General features: G+C 42.6%; 1 pseudogene; it reads right to left on the reverse strand.

Annotated features, from left to right (window-relative positions):
* Window positions 1-13: 13 nt before the first annotated feature.
* Window positions 14-5,233, reverse strand: LOC125534701 (uncharacterized; annotated as a pseudogene).
* Between the last annotated feature and the right edge of the window lie 22,317 nt (window positions 5,234-27,550).

Here is a 27,550-nt window from a genome sequence, read left to right on the forward strand (position 1 = left end):
CCACTTTCATTACTCAACCAGAGTCATTACACTCAGACTGACAAATTGTCTCGACCTCGTCCGGAGCACAGCGCAGCCAGACAGCCGTCTTGGGGAGCGTGCGCCCCATGTGAGCCAGTGCATGGCTCGCCTTGTTTTGGTCTCTACCGATGGCGATTATTTCATGTGGCCTACCAGCTAAGAGTTGCTTGATGTCATTTACCATGGGAGCTAGCAAGGATCTATCAGGAAGCTGGGCCTGAATCATCTGTGCAGCTACCAAGCAGTCCGTCTCCACCATGAGATGTTCACTACTTCTCTCCATTGCTAGCGACACCCCCTCCAGGATTGCTACAATCTCCGCTTCTAGAGCATTCACACACCGCTGGATAAAACGACATGATGCAAAGATAACAGCGCCTGTATGATCACGGAGCAGCATGCCGGCTCCACCTGAAGCATCCTCATCTCGCCACGAGCCATCTACATTTAATTTCACCCACCCCATTGGCGGTTTCTTCCAATGCTCTGGTGGTCTAGCCGGACGCTTCACCTGCTCCCTGTGGCTCCGCTCCTGCTTGCTGTAGACAATCACAGATTTCCCTTTGTCAACATCAGCATGAGGGTGCTGTTGTACGCTCAACAGTGAGTTGATATATCCGCATAGGAATCTGAAGGAGGTTTCCACCGGGGGAGCTGGCTTGTTATGATAAACCTCGTTACGGACGTGCCAGTTTCGCCATAGAGTCATGATTACTGGTAGTCGTCCGTCCGCTTAGCAGCCATCAAGCAGGTGCATAACCCACTCTGGGCAGTATTGACAACATCCTCCAGCTTGGGCATCGTCCTCCATGTGTTCGCCATCACATTCTAGAGTCGCTGGGCCAATGGGCATCTGCAAAGGGCGTGGAACGTATCCTCGCATTCCATGCCACACAGAACACATATATCAGTGATCTCCAAATTTCTTTTATTTTTATTTTGAAGTGTGGCCAGAGAATTTGCCGCAACCCTCCATGCGAAAACTTGTACCTTTGGGGGAGCAGGGCACCCCCACACTGCCTTCCAGACGGCACGCGTGCGGACACTGAAGAAACCTCGTGCATCAGGCGCCCATGACAAAACATTCTCCAGCCGGCGTGGGCTGGCCTTGATCACCAAAATGCACTGCACATCTGGGGCCACAAAATGCTGCTGAAGAAGGTCCGTCCTCCATCGGCCATTGATACCAAGAAGATCTGACACCCTCCAAAGCCGACAAGTGCCTCGTGGTGTAATCGGCCGGTAGGATGTTGGCCGTGGGATCCAAGGATCACGCCAAATACGGATGTGTTCGCCGTTCCCCACTCGCTAGATGAGTCCTTTTTTCAGGAGCTCAAGCCCATGTTGAATGGCATGCCACGTCGATGATGCGTTGCCTGAAAAAACTATATCCTCAAGGGATCCATTTAGGATAATATTTTGCTTTCAATACCTGAGAGCATAGCGAGTCTGGATTGATCAATAGACGCCATGCTTGTCGCGCGAGGAGGGCTTGATTAAACAACCGGAAGTCACGGAAGCCAAGGCCGCCCTTTCCTTTTGGCTCCAGAAGCTTATCCCAAGCATGCCAGTGTGTTTTCCTTTTCCCTTGCTTCGAGCCCCACCAGAAGTTTGGTACAAGCCGCGTGAGGTCATAGCAGATAGCATATGGCAATTTTAAAAACCCCATTATGTATGTCGGAATGGCCTGCAAGACAGATTTAATTAAAGACTCTTTCCCTGCCTTTGAGAGAGTATCCCCCCACGCCATGATCCTCTTCGTCAGGCTAGCTTGTAACATTTGAAACGTTCCCTTATGCATACGCCCATCAGGTGTGGGTAAGTCAAGATATCTTCCTTCAAATTCTGAATTTTGCACCTGCAAGACTTGTCTGACACAGGTTTGTATTACCAATGGGCAACTATCACCAAACTGTATAGAGCATTTCTGAGGATTTATAAGTTGTCCAGTGGCCCGCGCAGATCTGTGTATAATATCCTTCACATAAGTGGCTTGCATAACATTAGCCTTAAAGAACAAGAGGGTATCGTATGCAAACAACAAGTGTAATATTCCAGGTGCTCTGCTACATATCTTAATAGGTTTGACTGCCCGTGCCATCACTCCCTGCCTTAGTAAAGCAGACAAACCGTCGGCCACAAATAGGAATAGAAATGGGGACAGGGGGTCACCTTGCCGAAGCCCACGCGTCGGTTCAAACGAATCCAAGATGGCTCCATTAAATTTGACTGAATATCTCACCGAGGTAACACATGACATTATCCATTGTACCCACTGGTGGGAGAATCCCAACTTGATCATTGCTTGCTCCAAGAACCCCCAGTCCACCCTGTCATAAGCCTTGGATAGATCCAGTTTGTATGCACAGAAACTATTCTCTGGATTTTTCTCATGCTGAAGGAAGTGAAGGCACTCAAAGGCTAACAGTGCATTATCTGTGATCAAACGCCCTGGAACAAATGCACTCTGGTAAGGCGAAATGATGTCATTTAAGATTGGTCTCAGTCTGTTCACCAAACACTTAGCAACAATTTTATAGATGACATTACACAGACTTATAGGTCTGAAATCATTGAGTCGAACCGGGTTATCAACTTTTGGAATAAGAACAATTACTGTTTCATTAACCCCATCCGGCATGTGTCCTGTGCTGAAAAAGTCCTTGACCGCCTCAATAATTTCTCCTTTCATTGCTGCCCATTCCGGTAGGTCAAGAAAACTTTTTAAACTTTGACAAAGTTTGTAAACAAAAATACCAAACATATACAATAACAAATCAACACCATTATATTTGTTATTGAATGTACTTTCACATCATATAAATTTGTTATGGTAAATTAATGTTTATACTGTTTTCTATAAACTTGTTAAAACTTTACAAAGTTTGACTTCAGTCAACTCTAATATGCACATTAAATAAAAACAGATAAAAATTGGGCATAGATCTTTTGTGGCATGCTATACATCTAGAACGTCAACATGATCCAATTTTACTTAAAACATTTTACTATTTCTTGGTTGTTCTGCCATATGGCTTGGGATCACAACAATATCAATGTCACATGGGTAACACATTGTAGTGCATCCAAGGAGTCATTAAAATGACAAGGGCTTTGGGTCTCTAATTTGTCCGATACCTAATATGTCAGAGAATTTGGTATTTTTAAAATTGATTTATAGAGCGAGAAAAATCTGCTTATTGATGGTTGCAGATTCAACTACATATTTTTCCTCGTTTTAATAAGTCTATAAAAGGATGTAACTAAAAAAATGAACATAAGTGACACACATATTGTACTTTACAAAATAATAGCACATGCATAACAAAATACGAGGAAAGACATCAAGTTAATTCGTACAAACATACATACAAGGAACTGAAGAGAAGGAAGTAAAAAAAAATAGTAGGAAGGTTCATACGAAAATTAACCTTCTTGAAGAGTTCAATGGCTGTGTCGGCTTCCAGACCTTTGACATTAAACACGAGATCTCCCTTATCTCCGCGGCAATGGGTGGCAATTTGTTGTTCAGTTGTTACCGCGATGATAACATTCTGACGATGAGATCCAGATACCAAGTCAGCTTTTATGAGATCCCATTCTTTCTTGGACTGCAGTCCATCAATAACAACCAGGCATCTATACTTTTTCATAATCTCACAACACTCTACAATGGGATTTCTACTTCCCATTGTACACAAGTCCTCAGTTTCACTGGCTTGAAGATATCCAGAAGTAAGATTAGCAAGTAGGACTCTAGAGAAGTCCCATAAATTGAATGGATGTGATACATCCACCCAACCATACTTCTCAAATAGTTTGGCCTTAAGAATTCTCTGGCAGAACATGTTCTTGACGAGAGCCGATTTTCCAACCCCAGCTATTCCCCACACGGACATAATTTGGTAGCTTTTGCGTCGTGCAAAAATTACATTTAGATCAAGATCTATCATTTCTGACTCGCGTCCAACAAGAGGATGCTTGACTATCCACTTCTTGGCTGCTTCCTCTTTACAGTTGCTGATTGATACATTCTGGCTGGCGGGTGCATTATTGATCTCCATGCATTTATCCGCATCATATTGAGACCCCTACAAATAATTAGTTACATACATATATATACATTAGTTTGTGCAAATTGAGGACATCATTAAATGTGTAATTAGTCCATTCACCAATAGAAACAAAAACAGATTGCAAAAATACGTAAAAATAATAATGTTATTGTGAATTTGTGATACAAAATATGCAGTTATTTTAAAGCACTTTTGCTGAGAATGTGATTAACTGGCTAGTTGAGGCGCAGCACTTGGTATGGATGTCCCACAGACAAACTTGCCACCTCATATTGCTGCGTGGACAAGATGATGCAGCTGCCACTCTTCATGTTTGGAAAAAACCTCCTGATAGCATCCCACTCTGCCATGGTGGACAGGTCTTCCAACACAACAAGATACCTATTTTTCATGACAAGCCGCTCGAAATCCTTGAGGGAATCTCCTCCTCCTTGCATGGCCTCCTCCATCTTCATTAGGGCTTGTACACCACCACCTACCGACGTCGCGGCATAGAACTGAGCTGTCAAAGACCGGATGAACTCGCGGGGATCGAAAGGACGCATCAGCTTCACCCAGGCACGGTAGGCGAAGTTTTTGCATGTTTCAGTATCAATGTAGGCGTTCCAATTCCAAGCGATGGATGCCATCCCAAGATCCTCCCCACCTCCGGTGCTGGTGCCGGTGCCCGTGCCCCAGATTGAGATCACTCTGAGGTCGTCGCCTTTCTTGGTGGTGAGCAGCTGGGTGAGGTCCCGCTGGCGCCCTTTTTGGGTGGTTTTGAATGCCGCCTCGAAGAGGCTGTTGAATGCCGTCGTGCCGCCCGCGTCATCACGGGATGATGGCTGCTGATCATGCTTCTCCCCGGCGGCGGGCTTGGAGCCAGAGTCGCTGATGAGGCTGTAGCGTGTGTTCCTGTTGCTGACGTCCTCCACCCTGGCCTTGAGGCGGTCCAGCTCGTCCACGGCCTCGTCGAGCGGCAGCGGCCCCAGATCCACGCAGGACCTGGGGAGCCAGCTTGCCGGCTTGATCAGGCGGAGCCACCAGCTGCTCTTCTTGTCGAGGTGGACGACGAACTCGATGCAGTCCTCCACGTCGTAGGCGAGGTCGCGGATCTGTCGCACCCACGTCCACGATCTGCCATGGCTCCCTCCCTCTCACTAGCTACCTAGATCCCTCTCCTACTCTAGTAGCTTACTGTGTTTAATCTGTGTGTTCTTGTCTGGCTTATCAACTTACTGTGTTCAAAGTGCCAATCCCATGTACTTCACTTCTTGCGCTGGTTTCAGCTCTTGCGTTGCCCGTAAGCTGCAGCACTTCTTTAAATTTAAGTATAGTCTTGCAGTCCAGTGGATCGATGAAATGATGCCCCACTAATTAACATGGTTCTGTGCTGGCACTAATATCCTAGCTATATTGCTGTGTATTGTCGCATACTCACATGGTGCTATAGGGGGGGCGGTCCCAAAGATATTAATTTACACAAGCCATGTGAGCTGTTTCTTATGCAGAGTGCCAGAAGATGTGCATCATGTCATGTTCAAGTCTGGTTGTACCTAGGTAAATGAAATGGCTTGTGGGATTTAATTATGTAGAGTCGTATTTGGAATACTATGAACTAGTGGATCGTCGAATGGCATTGTTTAAACAAGCCCAGACTGGCCGGACATGTTTTGAACTGTTAGGTCGTTAACAAAAATGACAGATCTTGCTAAAACGAAATATCTTCTTGAACGCCTTCTCCTTTGCATTTATCAAACTAGACATAAAGGGATCTAATTAGTGATATTTGTTGTTTCAAGGGCATCATGCGCCATGAAACGGCTCATTATGAAATTGTTGAACAACAATGGACTATTATTTTCCCAAGAGCTGTGAGACGACTTGGGGGTCCCGAAAAATGGATTTTGCAGCCCCATCACGTTATAACATGGAGCCTCGTCAGTTTCTAACCTCTGAACAATTGGCTAAAATAAGGACTGTGCCATGTAATAGTGCCTGAAGATGTGGATCATGATCTGTTCCCGTCTGTTCAATATTTCTATGTAAACTTTTCATGGAACTCGACAATTATTGTTACGGTCTTATGCCATGGAACAAGCTGATCCATTGTGTTTTGAATGGTTCCAAGTTGCAAGCACTATGCAGACACCCAACTTGACATAAAGACAGCTATGTTTTAATTATCTACTATCCTTTCTTGATCTGTACTTGGATACACTAGCAACTCTAATACCAGAAGTCATGTTCAGATATGAAATCCAGATGCTCAATTAGTAATGGCGCAATCCCATCACATGGCACAGGACAAGCATGTACTCCCTCCGTTTCTAAATGTAATTAAGTCATTTTAGAGATTTCAATACAAACTACATACGGATGTATATAGACATATTTTAGACTTTTTCAGTAAAATAGACATAGTTTAGAGTGTAGATTCACTGATTTTGACCCGTATGTAGACCCTTATTGAAATCTCAAAAAAAACTTAAATTTAGGAAACGGAGGGAGTACTTATGTTAGATTACTAGATAATGCATCAACATCACATTAACTGAAGTAGATGATGAACTAGATATTTTCATTCCAGTACTAGTACTTTTTCAGAGACTTGTTAGTTGTGTGCATCTTATCATGCAGAGAAAGAATATTCGCCTATCCCGGTTGTATCAACTCGATATACAACTTAAATAAAAAATGCCACTTTTCGGAAAACATCGTTACTAACGGGTGAAAATTATTTTAAATTAACAGTTGCCGGGCCTGTCAATAGTTTATCGTCATTGGTAACAATTTTATCACTAAAGAAGAGAATCGTCTGTTAGTGGTAAATCATCTACGGAATCACCACAATCAGTGAATACGGCATTGTTCACCAGATAATGCATCATCACTACATCTAAAGTGGGTCATGTATTAGATATTTTCATTCTCCAATACTACTACATGATACATCATTACTGACAGTTAGAGAATTCCTCTACACTGATGGGGACCAAGCAAACTAGTAGTTTGTCATCAACGGTAACAATTGTACCACCACAGACAGAGTCGCCTGTTAGTGGTCATCAACTATGGAATCATATGTCCCTAGTGAGAAGCATTGTTCCAGGGAGACGACACGACTTGCTAGGTCGAACCATTTGGATCTAGAGCCTAACCCATCATCACTACCATCTGAAATTTCCACCGAAACGGAAGCAAGGAAATGAGACACGCCTAAAACAAAATGGGGGTGCGAGGAGATGTTGAGGAAACCGGATCCGGCGTGCCAAGGCCTTTGCGGGGTATTCTTCCTAGAAGCCATGAAGAAGCAGCTGCTAATGACATTGACCTCACCATTGTAGTCATGGAGGGAGATCCAGATTTGGTGGCAAAGCTCCAAGTTATCGATCCCTACATGACAGTTATCCAGCGGAGGTGGGTGCAAGGAGATATGCAGCTGGGGAGGATGAGAGATCGGATCCGCCATGCCAGCTCCATGGTGGCGATGGCAATCCTAATGGCTTAAAGAAGCAACTGTCATTGGCCTCAACCTCACTGCTTTGATTGAGACGGAAGATCTGATGCCGACAATGGCGCTCCTGGTCATCTATGTTGGAGTATAATGTCCGACCCTCTTTAAAAGTCCGAAGTATGGGAGAGGGTCGGATATTATACTCCAACACTCCCCCACATGTCTATGCTCCTTTGAGGTTTATAACGTGGGCTACAAAAGCGGGGGCAGACCATACTTATTCATTGCACTGGGTATTGAACCCTGAACCTTTTGGTTGCAAGTTTATGCACCTAACCAGTTCACCCATGATCCCGAACTATTGCAGAGGGTTTGACATTACACTCCAACACTTCCCCCGCGTCATAAACACCAAAGGAGCATAGATGTAAGGAGGAGTGTTGGAGTATAATGTTCAGCCCTCTCCCATAGTTTGGATTTTTGGAGCAACTGGCTGGAGCGGGAATTCAATATGGTATCCGAGCCAAGAGGTATTGAGTTAAAGACCCTGCCAACGCAGTATTAAAATAAAAAGATCATGGCCTACATTGATCCCACATCTAAGGCCTCAACAATCCTAAATGTGTGTGTGTGTGGGGGGGGGGGGTGTTGAAATATATTACCCCCTTCCTCCATCAGTTCGGACTTTTGGAGCAACTGACTGGAGCATGAATTCAATAATGTAGTGCCTAGATGGCGAAGGCAGTCTTGGGTAGAGCTGAGGTAGCCTTGGATGCAATCATAAATGTGGTCACTAGAGGAGAGGGAAAGGTCCAACCGGCAGGGGATGTTGGGGTCGCCTTCTTCTCTCATGGACATAGGGTGCGTGAGAGGAGAATAATGGGTAGGAATTTCCACCAGGGGAATAATCCAGTCACCGGTGTTTACAATACCACATATGGGCCAAAAATTAGGTCATCTGTCCTGGTCACAGTAGCACTACCAACAAGTCTAACATTGGGCTAAATTTTGCATTTCTATTGAAGTCACCACTGCCCGCAAAAAAAGTCACCACTGACGACCGTGTTTTTCACCTGCCGATGATGTTGTTAATATATTACCCCCTTCCTCTCACATATAGCTCGTCAGTAATAACAACTTGTAGTAGTGCAATTTACCTTTGATCATTCCTCTGATTTTATATGTAAATGCAGAAGTACTAGTATACAAGGGCTGTATCACAAGGGGTGTTGATACCAAACATGGAAGAAAAATTCCATTCAACAGTGGTGTCCTCGGGCTGTTGTCGAAGAAACCTTTTCTAACCAAGACCCATCACAGACATATCAGAGGTTGGTAAAACAATTAGGTCTAACAAGCCCCTTGTCGCACACACGGTTGGCACAAAAACGTTTGCGGAAGAGCAGTCTCACGCACATGCCCAATTGTTCGTGTTAGCAATGTGGCAGGCCCAAAAAGTTGTCGCTTGGTGCAACTGATGGATCACGGTTGGTCCAAAACACTCTTCTCATCGCACACGATCTGCCCAAACCACATGTGGGCGATGTGAGACATGACGTTATTGATATGCATTATTGAGTGTGTGTTTGCAACATGTGCCCCATTGCAAATGGTCGGCATAAAATAACTATATGAGAAACTTCAGTCCTTCGTATCCTTAACCCTTTTATTCCCACACCCTTTCCATATCTGAACAAGACGATGGTGGTCACTCTTTCCAGTTTTTGTCTCCACATCCACCGCCACCCCTCTAGTGCCCAATCACAACTGACTTCTATGCACCTGACCCCCATTCGCACCCTTCATCCGCTATGGTTCTCTTTGTCACCATCTCTGGTCTTGTCACGAACCCTCTACCACACAAGATCATGATTATTCGTTGATTTCAGCATTGCGAAGAGCTCAGGAATCGTTTTTGTCATCCCTTGCATATTATAATTCATCACGAAGTTCTAGTAGCTTGGTGATAGTGACTAGAGAACTGTGTCAATCACTATCTTATCTGAAAGATTAACTCCCACTTGATTCAAGCGGTTGTAGTACCCAGATATTCTGAGCACATGCTCACTGGCTGAGCTATTCTCCTCCATCTTGTAGGCAAAGTACTTGTCAGAGGTCTCATGCATACCTCTCGTCACGGGCATGAGTCTGAAATGCTAATGTCAACTCTAGGAAAATTTCATATGGTCCGTGGTGTTCAAAACTTTTTTGAAGTCCCGGCTCTAAGCCGTAAGGAATGGCGCACTAAACTATTAAGTAGTCATCATATCAAGCTTGCCAAAACATTCATAGTGTCTGCATTTGCTCCATCAATAGATCTGTCACCTAGCGTTGTATCAAAACATAATGCTTCTGTGCAGCAATGATAATAATCCTCAGATCATGGACCCAGTCCGCATCATTCCTACTATCATCTTTTCAACTTAGTTTTCTCTACAAACATATTAACAAATATAGGGGAGCTATAACGCGAGCTATTGATCTACAACATAGATATGCAAAACTATTAAGACTAAGTTCATGATAAATTAAGTTCAATTAATCAAATTACTAAAGACTCCCACTTAAATAAACATCCCTCAAGTTATCTAAGTGATACGTGATCCAAATCAACTAACCCATGTCCGATTGTCACGTGAGACGGGGTAGTCATCAACGGTGAACATCTCTATGTTGATCATATCTACTATATGACTCACATTCGACCTTTCGGTCTCCAGTGTTCCGAGACCATGTCTGTACATGCTAGGCTCGTTAAGTTTAACCCAAGTATTCTACATGTGCAAAACTGTCTTACACCCGTTATATGCGAACATAGAATCTATCACACCCGATCATCACATGGTTCTTCGAAACGACGAACTTTGTCAACGGTGCATACTCGAGGAGAACACTTTTATCTTAAAATTTAGTGAAGGGATCATCTTATAATGCTACCGCCCTTCTAAGCAAAATAAGATGCATAAAAGATAAACATCACATGCAATCAAAATATGCGACATGATATGGCCATCGTCATATTGTGCTTTTGATCTCCATCTCCAAAGGATCGTCATGAACTCCATCATCACCGGCTCGACACCTTGATCTCCATCGTTGCGTCGGGGTCGTCTCGCCAACTATTGCTTCTACAACTATTGCTAACGCATAGCGATAAAGTAAAGCAATTACATGGCGCTTGCACTTCATACAATAAAGAGACCACCCTAAGGCTCCTGCCGGTTGTCGATATTACAAAACATGATCATCTCATACATCAATATATATCACATCATATCTTGACCATATCAAATCACAACATGCCCTACAAAACAAGTTAGATGTCCTCTACTTTGTTGTTGCAAGTTTTACGTGGCTGCTACGGGCTTCTAGCAAGAACCGTTCTTAACTACGCAAAAATCACAACGGTGATTCATCAAGTTTGGTGTTTTAACCTTCTTCAAGGACCGTCCGTAGTCAAATTTGATTCAACTAAAGTAGGAGAAACAGATACCCGCCAGCCACCTTTATGCAAAACTAGTTGCATGTCTGTCGGTGGAACCGGTCTCATGTGCGTGGACATGTAAGGTTGGTCTGGGCCACTTCATCCCACAATACTGCCGAATCAAAATAAGACGTTGGTGGTAAGCAGTATGACTATCACCGCCCACAACTCTTTGTGTTCTACTCGTGCATATCATCTACGCATAGACCTGGCTCGGATGCCACTGTTGAGAAACGTTGCATGGAAAACAAAAAAAAATTGTTCATCGACAATTATGGGATATTATCAAAATAGTGTGGAAAATTGTACACGTGGAGAATGTCGACTTATGGAGTACTGCCTCGGCGCCAGGAATAGGAACCGGAGTCCTCAACTGGCGATGGATGTTTGTTATTTCAATGTCTCTTGATCTTGAAAATTTGTTCTCTTCTCTTTCTGTATTATATGACCGTGGCATTGCATCTCTCTTTAGATATGCCGGCATGAAACTAACTCTCGGGTAATCCACCAAAATACAACACTCACCAGATCTGTCATGAGGAGACTGTTGAATCAGATTAGCACAGCTATATTGTCTATGTATTCGTTGATCCGTGTATGGTTGTCAACAAAATGATCTATATATTATGTTGATTCTTATGTTGTCTTGTGAATGAATGAATGGTCGTGCTATATGGATGAATTTTCTGGTGAATGAATTGGTGTGTTCTATGGATATATTGTCTTGTGAATTAATGAGTGAAGAATATGTGTGATGAATTGATGCAAAAGGTTGCCCTTTGCCAATGTGATGCGATACACATCACAAACGATTATTTGTGTTTCTGCCATTTGCAATATGCTACACATCGCAAAGATGGTTTCTACTATTCGTAATGTGCCCTTCATAATAGCAGTATGTTGGGAGTGATGGGCCATACTTAGGTGTGAGATGATTCATCCGTTTGCGATGAGCCGATTCGTACAAATGGCAAAAAATTGCCCCTATATTAGGTTGGCATATGCTATTTATATAGCTGAGCTCCCCTCGATCCCACTCATCCCCGAACACATCGACTCGTCCACCCTTCCCTCCAATGGTGGTGGTTGCTTATTTTCTAGCATCATCCACCCCTTGTCCCGCCCCAACCCTTCCACCACACACCAGTGGTAAGTGCACACCCAATCTTGGTGGTTCTAATGGACATGACCTAAGAATAATGGTGGAACCAAAATAATGGTGAGGGCCGCTAGAGAATAAAGTAGTAGATTGGGGGAGGAATATGAGAACGATGGTGAGAGAGAAGTGAAGGATAGACGGAAGGGAGTAGAGAACAATGGAAGAAGGATGAGAGGGCAGCACATAGATACATATCATACCCATTATTCTAAATATTTGGGAAGAAGGTTGAGTGGTGCAACTGGGTTAAGCAAGTTTTATCCTCTACCACTTCATCTGTTCTACTAAATGGTGTCCCTGGTTGTCATTTTAAATGCAGAAGAGGGGTCAGGCAGGGAGATCCTTTATCCCCTACAATTTGTAGTAGCTGTTGATTTCTTTCAAACCATTTTAAACAATGTCATGCAGCAGGGGAGACTGACCCCACCCATCACCAGGCTATCTTGCCTTGATTATCCAATCCTTGAGTATGCAGATGACACTCTCATTATAGTCAAGGCTTGTCCTAATCAGATGACTCATCTTAAGGAGTTGGTGGACACTTTTGTTGCTTCCTCTGGCCTTAAAGTTAATTATCATAAATCCAGTCTAGTGCTTATTAATATTCCCGATGAAGATGTCCAGAATTTCTAAGAAATTTTATAGTGCCAAATGGGTACCTTTCCATTCACCTACTTGGGCATGCCTCTAAGCCTAAATAAACCAAGAATGGAGTTCTTCTTGCCTCTAATTGAAAGAATTTTAAAAAGACTAAGTCACTGCTCTGTTTCCGAGTTATGATGGGAAGCTTCTAATGGTGAAGGATGTGCTTTCCTCACTTCCCACATTTGTTACGAGTTGTCTCAAACTCTACAAAGGTACTATTTCTGAGGCAAATAAATATATAAGACACTGTTTTTGGAGAGGGAAATATTTAAAGAAAAAGAACTAACCACTGGCAGCCTAGGATATGATTTGCAGCCCTAAGAATCAGGGAATACTAGGTATCATTGATTTGGACATTCAAAATGATAGTCTGCTTCTTAAAACGGGGCACAAATTCTATAAGTGCATGGACATTCCATGGGTCAAACTTTTTTGGGAATCTTACTATCAGCAAGGGCTACCACCAGATCAATCTGCTCCTTGTTGTTTTTGGTGGAGAGATTGTCTCAAGCGGGTACACAAATACAAGTAGCATGCTATATGTGTCCCTGCATCAGGTCATCACTATTAGGGAAAAGCCTATACACAGAATCTTACCAGTAGCGCTGTACAAAATCAAACGCTACTGCTACTTAGTAGCAGCGCGCGTAAATAAACCGCGCTACTGCTATGACTTTTGCAGCAGCGCGTACTAGCGAAAAGCGCTGCTGCTATGTTTGAACTGGGCGCGCATGGCTAGCCCAACCTAGCAGTAGCGCGTATACTGGCCCAGCGCTACTGCTACTCTCCTTAGCTGTAGCGCTTACGTGTAAGGTGCTGCTGCTACCGCAAATAAAATAAAGTGAAAAACAAGTAGGAAAGTAAATGAAAATGGAAGAAATAGAAAACGGAGAAAGAAAAAAATAAAATGTAAAGAAAAATAAAAGAAAAAAGGGAAAAAAGGAGAAAGGAATAGCAGTAGCGGGTTTCAGGAAACGCGCTATAGCTAACTTAGCTATAGCGCGTTTTCGGAAACGCGCTACCGTTACGTTTCACTTAAACAGTGGTTTCCCCCCCGGCCCCCCGGCCACCACTTCTTCCCCAAATCCCTCGCCCTCGCCGCTGTCTCCCCAATTTACCGTCGCCCCACTTCGCCGCCGTCTCCTGCTGGCGTGGACGCCCGCAACCTCACCGTCTCCCCCCGAGGCCGCCGTCATCCTCACCGCCGCCGCCCGAGGCCGCTCTCAGCCTCACCGCCGCCGCCCGAGACCGCCCTTGACGTCACCGTCGGCGCCCTCCACCTCATCGCCGCCCGAGCCCGCCCAGGACCGCCGTTGCCCGTGCCCGAGCCCGCCCTCTCCGCTCCTGCCTCCATCACCGAGCACCTCCCCGCCACCGTCTCTCCCCTCTCTGTAAGTCCCCCACCCCTCCCCCCACTCATCTCTCTCTGCATTCTAGAGAAAAAATTAGTAGAGCAAAAGTTTTTTTATAGCAAAAAATTTAGTTTAGAGCAAAGGATGTTAAGTAGTAGATGTTAGAGCAAAAATTAGTTTAGAGCAAAAAATTTGGTTTACAACAAAAGTTAGTTAGGGCGGTAGGGTTTAATTAGGGTAGATGCTGCTTGTATAGTATATAGTGATACTAGTAGATGTTAATTATGTTAGGGCAATAGTGGCACTAGTAGATGTTAATTAGATGTTTTTTAGTTAGGGCACTAGAGTTTTGCTAGGTTAATTAGGTTAGTAGTGCTGCTAGTAGTATTGGTACAGTAGGTTAATTAGGTGATGTTAAATGAATAACCTAAATGAATGAAATTAGTAGTTAACTGATTTTTTTTCCTTTCATCATTATAGAGCACTAAAATTAACTGAATTTTGTTCTATTAGTAGTTAAATGAATTTTCTTCTACACTGTTTGTACATGTGGTTACTCGTGTATATTTGGACACTGTTTGCAGGGAATGATGCTTAGTGGCCTATGTTTTGCCGGAATGTTGATTCATTTCTTTTCCGGCAAATTTCAGGTTCTCGATTTGTCCACTTTTTAGCAAAGCTCATGCCAAAATTTTCCGTGAATTTCGGCATGACTTGTGCTACAAACTAGGACATATTGAGTGCCCGTGATTTGCCGCACCAGGAAGGAGTCAACATTCCTGCAAAACAATAGGCCTTTTTTATGTCATTATTCATTTTATTAGGTCTAGAATTAATTGACTAGATTTAATCATAGGAAACATGGCTAGCAACGATGAAGGACAGGGTTCTGGTGATTGCGACGACGCCTACCGGGCGGCAGACGAATTTTTTAGCCTTACCGATGATCAACCGATGTTATTGCTGGGCCCACCGGTGGCATCAGGGACTGAGACCGACACGCAGACCGGTGCTGAGACTGAGACCGCGCTCAGACTCAGACCGGCATCAAGACCGACGCTGAGACTGAGACCGGCGCTGCCTCGGGGAGCGGAGCCGGTGTAGAACCAAAAGCAAAGAGGCAACGGGTTCCTAACAAACTCAGGGCTACTAGAGTGGTGGTCACGGAGGTGGACGACGGCAATTTTGAGCCAACGGCGCCCGAGGAAGCGCGTCGATGCTACGGCAATCAAATAGGCTGCATCATACGGACAACCGCCACCATCAACGATGAGAAACTACAGAAGATAGAAAATATGAGGAGCTCCCTCCTAAAGAAGTTTCACCAGATATTCTTGTTCCCGGGCCAGAATGAGAAGGATTATAAAGATCCAGATGAGGACCCGGCAATGAAGAAGATAAACAAACACGCCATGACCAAGTTTAGCGACGCGTTGGCTGCCTGGAAAAATCGAGTGAAAGCAAGGATCATCGACAAGAAGGAACCCTACTCCGAGATTGTAAAGGATAATCCGACAATCACGGAAGAGCAGTTTCAAATATTCAAGGAGGCTTGCGAGGCCGAAGATGCCAAAAAAAGTCTAAGTACATGAAGGGGATTCAAGAGAGGAACATTGGGAGCCACCACCTCGGAAGCCGTGGTTACGGCGGAAAGAGGTCCAAATGGGCCAAGGAGGACACAGAAGCCACGAGTCTGGGCATCCCAGACCCCTTGGCGGAGTTCACCGTCCCACAGGAGCGTGACGTCATCAGGGCCCAGCACCGTTGGGACCCAGTGAAAAAGGTTTACGAGACAACACCGGTCATTACGGAGTTCATGAGACTGCTGGTAATTTTAGTTTCTGATCAATTCGACTGCACACGTTAGTCATATTTATAAACGATCGTTGTGCCTTTTGCAGAGAGAGCAGCATAGGATTGCGGTCGAAAGCGACTCGCCGTCTGAGGCATTGGCGAGGCCCAAGTGGGACACTCCATTCAACCGGGCGTTGAACATATTGAAACAACAACCGGTGGATACTCGACCGTTGTATGGACGCGTGCACGATGTCGGAGACGGCGCCATGTGGAAGAAGTACTACCGTGAGACCACTTAGGAGAGAAAGGAAAGACGGAGGTTAAATGAAGAAAACATCGACGAGAGGGTTGAGATTGTGGTTGAGAAGAAATCAACTGAGACAGTCGCAACAGCGGTAGCTGCCGCAAAACAGGTGGCTTTAGATATTTCTACTACCTTGGTTCCGGCCGTTTTCAATTGGACCAGGCAAAATCCAAAAAAAGATGCAGCGGACTTTCCCCTTGCTGACTTCTTGGCGGGGAGTAGCTCGACTAGCGTTGCACCAGCACCTGCAGCTACACCTGCTCCCGCACCGGCTCCTACACCGGACGTGCTAGGCGGTGCTTCGTCTTTGGCTGAGCTCGACGCCCTCACGGTATCTGTCACACCGGCCCCCTTCAATATAAATGTATAATCTCCCGTTTTCGTTGCCTTTCGGATGTCTCACGTCGCAGACTTCTCTTTGCAGGCCGACGAAACCCCATGCACCATATTGTACACCATCGGCGACCAGAAGGTGGACGTGGGGAAGGCGACGATAATGGAGCCGAAGGAACCATTGTTCCACAGCCGGCCGATCCCCCCGAACGTCTTCAAGGTTTCCGTGGCCAGTGTCAAACCGGGCCACGAGAATTTTCGTCCTCCAGTAATACTGGGGGATGATGACGAGACACCGCGGCGGCTTGGTGATTGTTGCAATGCTGGGTGGGTCCTGTTGTGGCCAAAGAGTCTGCTTCGTCTGGAGGCGGCCGGGAGCACACCCACGAGCATGCAGCCTCAGCAAGGTATGAACATCATCACCCCACCTATCCAATTATCGTCGGGTGTCGGTTTGGGTGATAGCGGACGGGGTATGGAGGAGGCTCCATTAGTCGCTGATGACATCGCCATGGATGAGGATGAGGACGACGATGGCGCTGCTGAACAGTATGTCTATACTGGCGCTTCCTCAGGGTTTGAGCGTCATGAGTCGGTGCCTGAATTTCCGTCTCAACATATTATGGACGACCTTCCGGTAGTAAAGAAGTTTAGGAAGAGAGCGAGGAAAGGCAAAAAAGCTGTTTCTATGATCCAGCCGCCTCAGCAGCCTCGGCTTCAGGACTGTATAGATATCCCCGGTGCGGATAAATGGCATATCCCCGGTCAACCAATCCTACCTGCAACAGTGCTACGGGCCAGATTCGGCGATCTAAAGAGACTTCATGACGATGTGCTGCGGGTAGAGAAAGACCTCATCGCCTCGAAAGATCCAGGATACCCACTCTACGTGGTTAACGTTCCGCGGCAAATGTCATACGTCGACAGCTTCCCCGCGGATAAGTTCTTCCTCCGATTCGATTACATATTCGACATGTTTCACGTGAAGAAGCTGGATTTTACGTTTGTCCGCCTTTATGCCTTGCACATGAACTACATCATCGGGGTTGAGCAGATATCTCATATCTGTGTCGCTGACTCGTACTACATGCACGAGGGCTTCTTGGGAGTCTGCGCAAATCACCGTGAATACGCCAGGGATTACATCGTCAGTTTCATGCTCACCAATAAGGACAAGGGGGCGATTCTCGTGCCTTATCGTCCCGTGTAAGTCATCCGCGCTGCTATCCTTCCTTCGATTTCAATCATTCATTTGCACGATGGAGGTTAATTAATTTGAGGACTTATTTTGCGCAGCGGCGGGCGCGTCGTCCTCATCATCCTCTACCCCCGATTCTCCCACGCTCTTTACTTGGACTCGTTGAAGAACATTCACAAAAAGGATTACACCCACATCAAGGATGTTCTTGACAGTGTTATGTTTTACTACCAAGCAAGGGGTGGGGAGGTCAGGGACAAGAAGAGAAGGGGCGGCAGGGTCGCCTTCGGCCATAAGACCGACTTCTGCTGCATCCAGGAACCGAACGATTCTCTTAATGATGGATTCTATGTCCTACACCACATGCTGGAGTACAGACGGGATCACCCGAACCTTTGCATGTCACCTAGATCCGGTGATGCCCATATTCTGCAATGGGCAAAGGACATAGGAGATATCGAGGATCATCGACTTCGAGCTGAGTTCTATAACATCCAGCGCGAACTTGCCCAAATCATCATGAAGGAGGTCGTCGTAAAAACAGGGATGTTCTACGGAGAAGGACAAATGTCGCGGGAAGACGTCTGAACATGGATAGCCTCTCAGCGTCTCGACCTGAAGCCTTTCACTAGGCTCGGGGACTATCTCCCTGACTTGGATGGATGGAACGACATGTTGGAGTGATTGTCGATATATGACAATGTGTCCGTTTAGTCCATACTTTCTGTATGACAAAACTTTGAGTTATGCACGGTGAAACTTTATTTGTGATGTAATTAAACCGTCCTCCTCCTCGACTAGCGAAAATCACTCTAGTTAGGGCATTTTGGGGTACAATGAACTTTGTTATTTATGCTTATGATATGTTGTTTTTATTTTTGCCAAGTCTGTCTCTTTCTGTTGCTCAACTATATATGTTGCATATCATTGACTCATGTGATGATGCAGGTGCATAGATCATAGATGGCGAAGAAGTGCTATGCCAGGAGTATATATACGACAAGTGGCCGGAGTGTCAGGCCCTTCCGGTTTCCGAGCGACAGGCAGTAGTTAGTTTAGAGGTTCATGCTAATGCGAAAGAGGGATACGAACTCATGTTCTCAAAGTGATAGCTCTTCTCGCGTATATCATTGTTTAGATGGATGACGATGTATTTGCATATCATTAGAGACTTGTATCGCTATTTTCGAGATGATGACGAGAGACCACTTTGTGTTGGATGATGATTATGATGATGACATGATTTGATGAGACTAATTGTATGTATATGCTATGATTACATTTGTATGTGTATGATATGCTAAAGATTATTGTATAAAGCCTATTCAAATACAAAACAAATACAAAACAAATATGCAGGAAAAAAACTAATAAATAAACTAGTAGTAGCGAGGGGGCAAATTTAGCAGTAGCGTCGCACTGTCAGTAGCGCGTCCCAGCAAACAGCGCTGCAGATAATATCACTAGCGCCCTTTCCCAAAGAGTGCTACAACTATTCATGTATAGCAGTAGTGTGGGACAACCGGCGCTACTGCTATACGTTAGCTGTAGCGCCTTATTAGTAGCGCCGGTGCCCGCGCAACTGAGAGGCCCAAAACCCCCGCTGCTGGTAGGCTTTTCCCTAGCAGTGCATATACATTGATTATTATTCCTTATTCAACTGCATGGCATCAACTATTCTTTTCTTAAAAGTCCTAACATGTGTTTGCAGAAAACATTACAAGTGCAGGATTCTTATACCATGTTTCATCTACCTTTTTCTGAAGAAGCTTTTTCTTGGTTCCAAGATATGCAGCAGCTCTTCCATGGCATGTATCCAAGTGATGACTCTAACATTTTGCGATTCCCTAAAGGAGCTCAGGTGTTTCAAGTGTCTACAACCTACAAACTTCTGATGTGGGAACACGTACGAAACCCTACAAGATATTCATTGGCTATGGAAACCTTGCAGTCAGCTGCGGCACAAGGTCTTTTTCTGGCTCTTGTTGATGAATAGGCTAAGTAACAGAGAGCTCATGTACTACAAAACCTTTTTTTCTCAAGGACTACACATGTGTGATGTACAATGACTCTACTCCGGAAACTAGAGGCCACCTCCTTTTCAATTGCAGGTTTGCACAACTTTGCTGGGTACATTTGCCCAAATTAGACACCGACAAATGATGATATTCAAGTGCAGATTTCAAGGCTATGTGATCATCTAAATTTACCATTCACTGTGGACATCATCATTCATGATTCTTGGGCAATATGGAACACACAAAATGACTTTATCTTGAAGCATATCTCTCCCAGCCTCTATGCTTGCAGGAACAGGCTAAAAACGAGCTTCAGTGTCTGGTACATAGAGCTACTAGAAATTCTTTTGCTGCTATGCCACAATGGGTACAAGATCCCAGATGAAGATTCGCATGTTTATAGCTTCTTTTCTTTTCTTCGGTCACACTCAGGTTTGACCTGAGAGTGTTGCTGTAACTAGCTGGCTATATAGTTCTTTCTCAATTTTGTTTTTCTTTTTTCTTTTAAATTTATTGGAACCTGTATTATTTATTTTAAAATTACTAAAAATATGCAGGAAACTCCTATTGTTTCCCTCAAAAAATGGGAAAAAGAAAAATAATAATATCTTAAACTAACATAAAAAGGCACAATTGTGTAACCATACTATTTTCTCTTGGTAAGCAAAAGTAATTTGGGTTGAAGAAAACTTCAAAGGTAATAAAGTTTAAATATTTCAACAATGACGTGACAATAGTGGCTCTTGTTCCCGCAATACACTTGTATTTTTGAAGCATTATTGGATCTTGTTTTACCTCATCTGGGATGCAAGTCCTGAAATTTCATGACACATGTCAACTTCAGTAGAAATATAGAGATTTTGCGTTACTATATAGTAGATAACAAAACTTCAAATATGGAACAAGTCGGAAGTAACATATTTAGCAAACTATTTGAATGAAGTTCAATAAGAAATGGTGAGCATATAGCATCTTCATGGTTCTTATCTTTCCATGACTTGAAAGTGATTCAATGCCAAAAACATCTCGTGGACGAGGGATATGGTTAACTGGTTTTCTCGCGTCTTTTTCTCTAGGAGAATAGGGTTCAATTTTTATTTGACACTGGAAAAACCTAAGGGTGCATTCTTTCATACTTTATCCTACCCTTTTAATTTTCATCATTTCAAGAGTAGATAATAAAAATAAAAATAATAGATAAACATTCTTCTAGAGAAGTCATATTCTAATGCAAACATCTCAAATGATAGCTTTCTCTATGGCATAGTGAATTCCCACGCGCTGATGTATAGAACATGAGTAGGTTACATCTTTATAAAATACATGCACATTCGGCCTACCTAAGAAGTGGACATCAAGTTGCCATAGATATTTTTCCACTTGCAAGGTACATGAAGTAATTGGGTTAATGTAACATGTCCGGTACTAGAAAAATGCTACATCATTGGGTTCGTGTTAAAAATAAAATTTCTTATAGTGGTGAATTGTAATTATTGACCAATATTTTGTAATAAGTTTATGGTTTAAACTCAGAATTTATTGTATCCAACCATTACTATATCATGTGAAGCTTCCAAGCATATTTTTGTAGACTCTTAAGTAAATTCAAAATTTTAAATGGGCAATATTCGTATGTTATATCTCGCATGCTAAAATTCTAGGTTACTGGTCTTGGCTTCAACTATGGAGTAAACAATCACATATTTCTTTACAAGTTGAAGGCGAAGCTACGAAAAGTGGGTAATGGACTTCCTTTTATAAGTAATGTTCGTTATCTATGTGCAACATTGTTGAATGTTTTCAAAAGACTCATTTTGAGTAATCTAAAATCATTACCTTGCTCTAATTCGTTGATATCTTATTGATCATGTTGAAAATCTTCTGTATGGTAGGCCTCTTGTGCTGATCAATCTCCACACATTGTAGACCAATGTTGATGCATGCTTCTACTTGATCGACATAATGATCTTCTAAATAGGTGTACTCGGACATTATTTGCTCTGGTGTCCAATTTTGTTTTACCTGCATAGTTTTTAAAATTATTTGTAACATGATATTATCAATTTGAGTCATTAAATAATGAAGTGTTGTTTACTCTTACTCCATCAACATAATTCCTTGCATGCTTCTGGTCAGTGCTAGGACTATTCTTCTCTTTCGTGGAGATCTCCATGATGATCAGGCCTAAACTATATATGTCTGAGCGGGCCGAGATCTCCACGATGGTGAGAGAGAAGTGAAGGATAGACGGAAAGGAGTAGAGAACAATGGAAGAAGGATGAGAGGGCGGCACATAGATACATATCATACCCATTATTCTAAATATTTGGGAAGAAGGTTGAGTGGTGCAACTGGGTTAAGCAAGTTTTATCCTCTACCACTTCATCTGTTCTACTGAATGGTGTCCCTGGTTGTCATTTTAAATGCGGAAGAGGGGTTAGGCAGGGAGATCCTTTATCCCCTACAATTTGTAGTAGCTGTTGATTTCTTTCAAACCATTTTAAACAATGTCATGCAGCAGGGGAGACTGACCCCACCCATCACCAGGCTATCTTGCCTTGATTATCCAATCCTTGAGTATGTAGATGACACTCTCATTATAGTCAAGGCTTGTCCTAATCAGATGACTCATCTTAAGGAGTTGGTGGACACTTTTGTTGCTTCCTCTGGCCTTAAAGTTAATTATCATAAATCCAGTCTAGTGCTTATTAATATTCCCGATGAAGATCTCCAGAATTTCTAAGAAATTTTATAGTGCAAAATGGGTACCTTTCCATTCACCTACTTGGGCATGCCTCTAATCCTAAATAAACCAAGAATGGAGTTCTTCTTGCCTCTAATTGAAAGAATTTTAAAAAGACTAAGTCATTGCTCTGTTTCCGAGTTATGATGGGAAGCTTCTAATGGTGAAGGATGTGCTTTCCTCGCTTCCCACATTTGTTACGAGTTGTCTCAAACTCTACAAAGGTACTATTTCTGAGGTAAATAAACATATAAGACACTGTTTTTGGAGAGGGAAATATTTAAAGAAAAAGAACTAACCACTGGCAGCCTAGGATATGATTTACAGCCGTAAGAATCAGGGTATACTAGGTATCATTGATTTGGACATTCAAAATGATAGTCTGCTTCTTAAAACGGGGCACAAATTCTATAAGTGCATGGACATTCCATGGGTCAAACTTTTTTGGGAATCTTACTATCAGCAAGGGCTACCACCAAATCAATCTGCTCCTTGTTGTTTTTGGTGGAGAGATTGTCTCAAGCGGGTACACAAATACAAGTAGCATGCTATATGTCTCCCTGCATCAGGTCATATACATTGATTATTATTCCTTATTCAACTGCATGGCATCAACTATTCTTTTCTTAAAAGTCCTAACATGTGTTTGCAGAAAACATTACAAGTGCAGGATTCTTATACCATGTTTCATCTACCTTTTTCTGAAGAAGCTTTTTCTTGGTTCCAAGATATGCAACAGCTCTTCCATGGCATGTATCCAAGTGATGACTCTAACATTTTGCGATTCCCTAAAGGAGCTCAGGTGTTTCAAGTGTCTACAGCCTACAAACTTCTGATGTGGGAGCACGTACGAAACCCTACAAGCTATTCATTGGCTATGGAAACCTTCAGTCAGCTGTGGCACAAGGTCTTTTTCTGGCTCTTGTTGATGAATAGGCTAAGTAACAGAGAGCTCATGTACTGCAAAACCTTTTTTTTCTCAAGGACTACACATGTGTGATGTACAATGACTCTACTCGGGAAACTAGAGGCCACCTCCTTTTCAATTGCAGGTTTGCACAACTTTGCTGGATACATTTGCCCAAATTAGACACCGACAAATGATGATATTCAAGTGCAGATTTCAAGGCTATGCGATCATCTAAATTTACCATTCACTGTGGACATCATCATTCATGATTCCTGGGCAATATGGAACACACAAAATGACTTTATCTTGAAGCACATCCCTCCCAGCCTCTATGCTTGCAGGAACAGGCTAAAAAACGAGCTTAAGTGTCTGGTACATAGTGCTACTAGAAATTCTTTTGCTGCTATGCCACAATGGGTACAAGATCCCAGATGAAGATTCGCATGTTTATAGCTTCTTTTCTTTTCTTCGGTCACACTCAGGTTTGACCTGAGAGTGTTGTTGTAACTAGCTGGCTATATAGTTCTTTCTCAATTTTGTTTTTCTTTTTTCTTTTAAATTTATTGGAACCTGTATTATTTATTTTAAAATTACTAAAAATATGCAGGAAACTCCTATTGTTTCCCTCAAAAAATGGGAAAAAGAAAAATAATAATATCTTAAACTAACATAAAAAGGCACAATTGTGTAACCATACTATTTTCTCTTGGTAAGCAAAAGTAATTTGGGTTGAAGAAAACTTCAAAGGTAATAAAGTTTAAATATTTCAACAATGACGTGACAATAGTGGCTCTTGTTCCCGCAATACACTTGTATTTTTGAAGCATTATTGGATCTTGTTTTACCTCATCTGGGATGCAAGTCCTGAAATTTCATGACACATGTCAACTTCAGTAGAAATATAGAGATTTTGCGTTACTATATAGTAGATAACAAAACTTCAAATATGGAACAAGTCAGAAGTAACATATTTAGCAAACTATTTGAATGAAGTTCAATAAGAAATGGTGAGCATATAGCATCTTCATGGTTCTTATCTTTCCATGACTTGAAAGTGATTCAATGCCAAAAACATCTCGTGGACGAGGGATATGGTTAACTGGTTTTCTCGCGTCTTTTTCTCTAGGAGAATAGGGTTCACTTTTTATTTGACACTGGAAAAACCAAAGGGTGCATTCTTTCATACTTTATCCTACCCTTTTAATTTTCATCATTTCAAGAGTAGATAATAAAAATAAAAATAATAGATAAACATTCTTCTAGAGAAGTCATATTCCAATGCAAACATCTCAAATGATAGCTTTCTCTATGGCATAGTGAATTCCCATGGGCTGATGTATAGAACATGAGTAGGTTACATCTTTATAAAATACATGCACATTCGGCCTACCTAAGAAGTGGACATCAAGTTGCCATAGATATTTTTCCACTTCCAAGGTACATGAAGTAATTGGGTTAATGTAACATGTCCGGTGCTAGAAAATGCTACATCATTGGGTTCGCGTTCAAAATAAAATTTCTTATAGTGGTGAATTGTAATTATTAACCAATATTTTGTAATAAGTTTATGGTTTAAACTCAGAATTTATTGTATCCAACTGTTACTATATCATGTGAAGCTTCCAAGCATATTTTTGTAGACTCTTAAGTAAATTCAAAATTTTAAATGGGCAATATTCGTATGTTATATCTCGCATGCTAAAATTCTAGGTTGCTGGTCTTGGCTTCAACTATGGAGTAAACAATCATATATTTCTTTACAAGTTGAAGGCGAAGCTACGAAAAGTGGGTAATGGACTTCCTTTTATAAGTAATGTTCGTTATCTATGTGCAACATTGTTGAATGTTTTCAAAAGACTCATTTTGAGTAATCTAAAATCATTACCTTGCTCTAATTCGTTGATATCTTATTGGTCATGTTGACAATCTTCTGTATGGTAGGCCTCTTGTGCTGATCAATCTCCACACATTGTAGACCAATGTTGATGCATGCATCTACTTGATCGACATAATGGTCTTCTAAATCGGTGTACTCGGACATTATTTGCTTTGGTGTCCAATTTTGTTTTACCTGCATAGTTTTTAAAATTATTTGTAACATGATATTATCAATTTGAATCATTAAATAATGAAGTGTTGTTTACTCTTACTCCATCAACATAATTCCTTGCATGCTTCTGGTCAGTGCTAGGACTATTCTTCTCTTTCGTGGAGATCTCCATGATGATCAGGCCTAAACTATATATGTCTGAGCGGGCCGAGATCTCCACGATGGTGAGAGAGAAGTGAAGGATAGACGGAAAGGAGTAGAGAACAATGGAAGAAGGATGAGAGGGCGGCACATAGATACATATCATACCCATTATTCTAAATATTTGGGAAGAAGGTTGAGTGGTGCAACTGGGTTAAGCAAGTTTTATCCTCTACCACTTCATCTGTTCTACTGAATGGTGTCCCTGGTTGTCATTTTAAATGCGGAAGAGGGGTTAGGCAGGGAGATCCTTTATCCCCTACAATTTGTAGTAGCTGTTGATTTCTTTCAAACCATTTTAAACAATGTCATGCAGCAGGGGAGACTGACCCCACCCATCACCAGGCTATCTTGCCTTGATTATCCAATCCTTGAGTATGTAGATGACACTCTCATTATAGTCAAGGCTTGTCCTAATCAGATGACTCATCTTAAGGAGTTGGTGGACACTTTTGTTGCTTCCTCTGGCCTTAAAGTTAATTATCATAAATCCAGTCTAGTGCTTATTAATATTCCCGATGAAGATCTCCAGAATTTCTAAGAAATTTTATAGTGCAAAATGGGTACCTTTCCATTCACCTACTTGGGCATGCCTCTAATCCTAAATAAACCAAGAATGGAGTTCTTCTTGCCTCTAATTGAAAGAATTTTAAAAAGACTAAGTCATTGCTCTGTTTCCGAGTTATGATGGGAAGCTTCTAATGGTGAAGGATGTGCTTTCCTCGCTTCCCACATTTGTTACGAGTTGTCTCAAACTCTACAAAGGTACTATTTCTGAGGCAAATAAATATATAAGACACTGTTTTTGGAGAGGGAAATATTTAAAGAAAAAGAACTAACCACTGGCAGCCTAGGATATGATTTGCAGCCTTAAGAATCAGGGAATACTAGGTATCATTGATTTGGACATTAAAAATGATAGTCTGCTTCTTAAAACGGGGCACAAATTCTATAAGTGCATGGACATTCCATGGGTCAAACTTTTTTGGGAATCTTACTATCAGCAAGGGCTACCACCAAATCAATCTGCTCCTTGTTGTTTTTGGTGGAGAGATTGTCTCAAGCGGGTACACAAATACAAGTAGCATGCTATATGTCTCCCTGCATCAGGTCATATACATTGATTATTATTCCTTATTCAACTGCATGGCATCAACTGTTCTTTTCTTAAAAGTCCTAACATGTGTTTGCAGAAAACATTACAAGTGCAGGATTCTTATACCATGTTTCATCTACCTTTTTCTGAAGAAGCTTTTTCTTGGTTCCAAGATATGCAGCATCTCTTCCATGGCATGTATCCAAGTGATGACTCTAACATTTTGCGATTCCCTAAAGGAGCTCAGGTGTTTCAAGTGTCTACAGCCTACAAACTTCTGATGTGGGAACACGTACGAAACCCTACAAGCTATTCATTGGCCATGGAAACCTTCAGTCAGCTGCGGCACAAGGTCTTTTTCTAGCTCTTGTTGATGAATAGGCTAAGTAACAGAGAGCTCATGTACTGCAAAACCTTTTTTTTTCTCAAGGACTACACATGTGTGATGTACAATGACTCTACTCTGGAAACTAGAGGCCACCTCCTTTTTAATTGCAGGTTTGCACAACTTTGCTGGATACATTTGCCCAAATTAGACTCCGACAATGATGATATTCAAGTGCAGATTTCAAGGCTATGCGATCATCTAAATTTACCATTCACTGTGGACATCATCATTCATGATTCCTGGGCAATATGGAACACACAAAATGACTTTATCTTGAAGCACATCCCTCCCAGCCTCTATGCTTGCAGGAACAGGCTAAAAAACGAGCTTAAGTGTCTG

Source organism: Triticum urartu, chromosome 2A (genome assembly GCF_056163025.1).
Source record: "Triticum urartu cultivar PI428250 chromosome 2A, HENAU_Tu73, whole genome shotgun sequence".
NCBI lineage: Eukaryota > Viridiplantae > Streptophyta > Magnoliopsida > Poales > Poaceae > Triticum > Triticum urartu.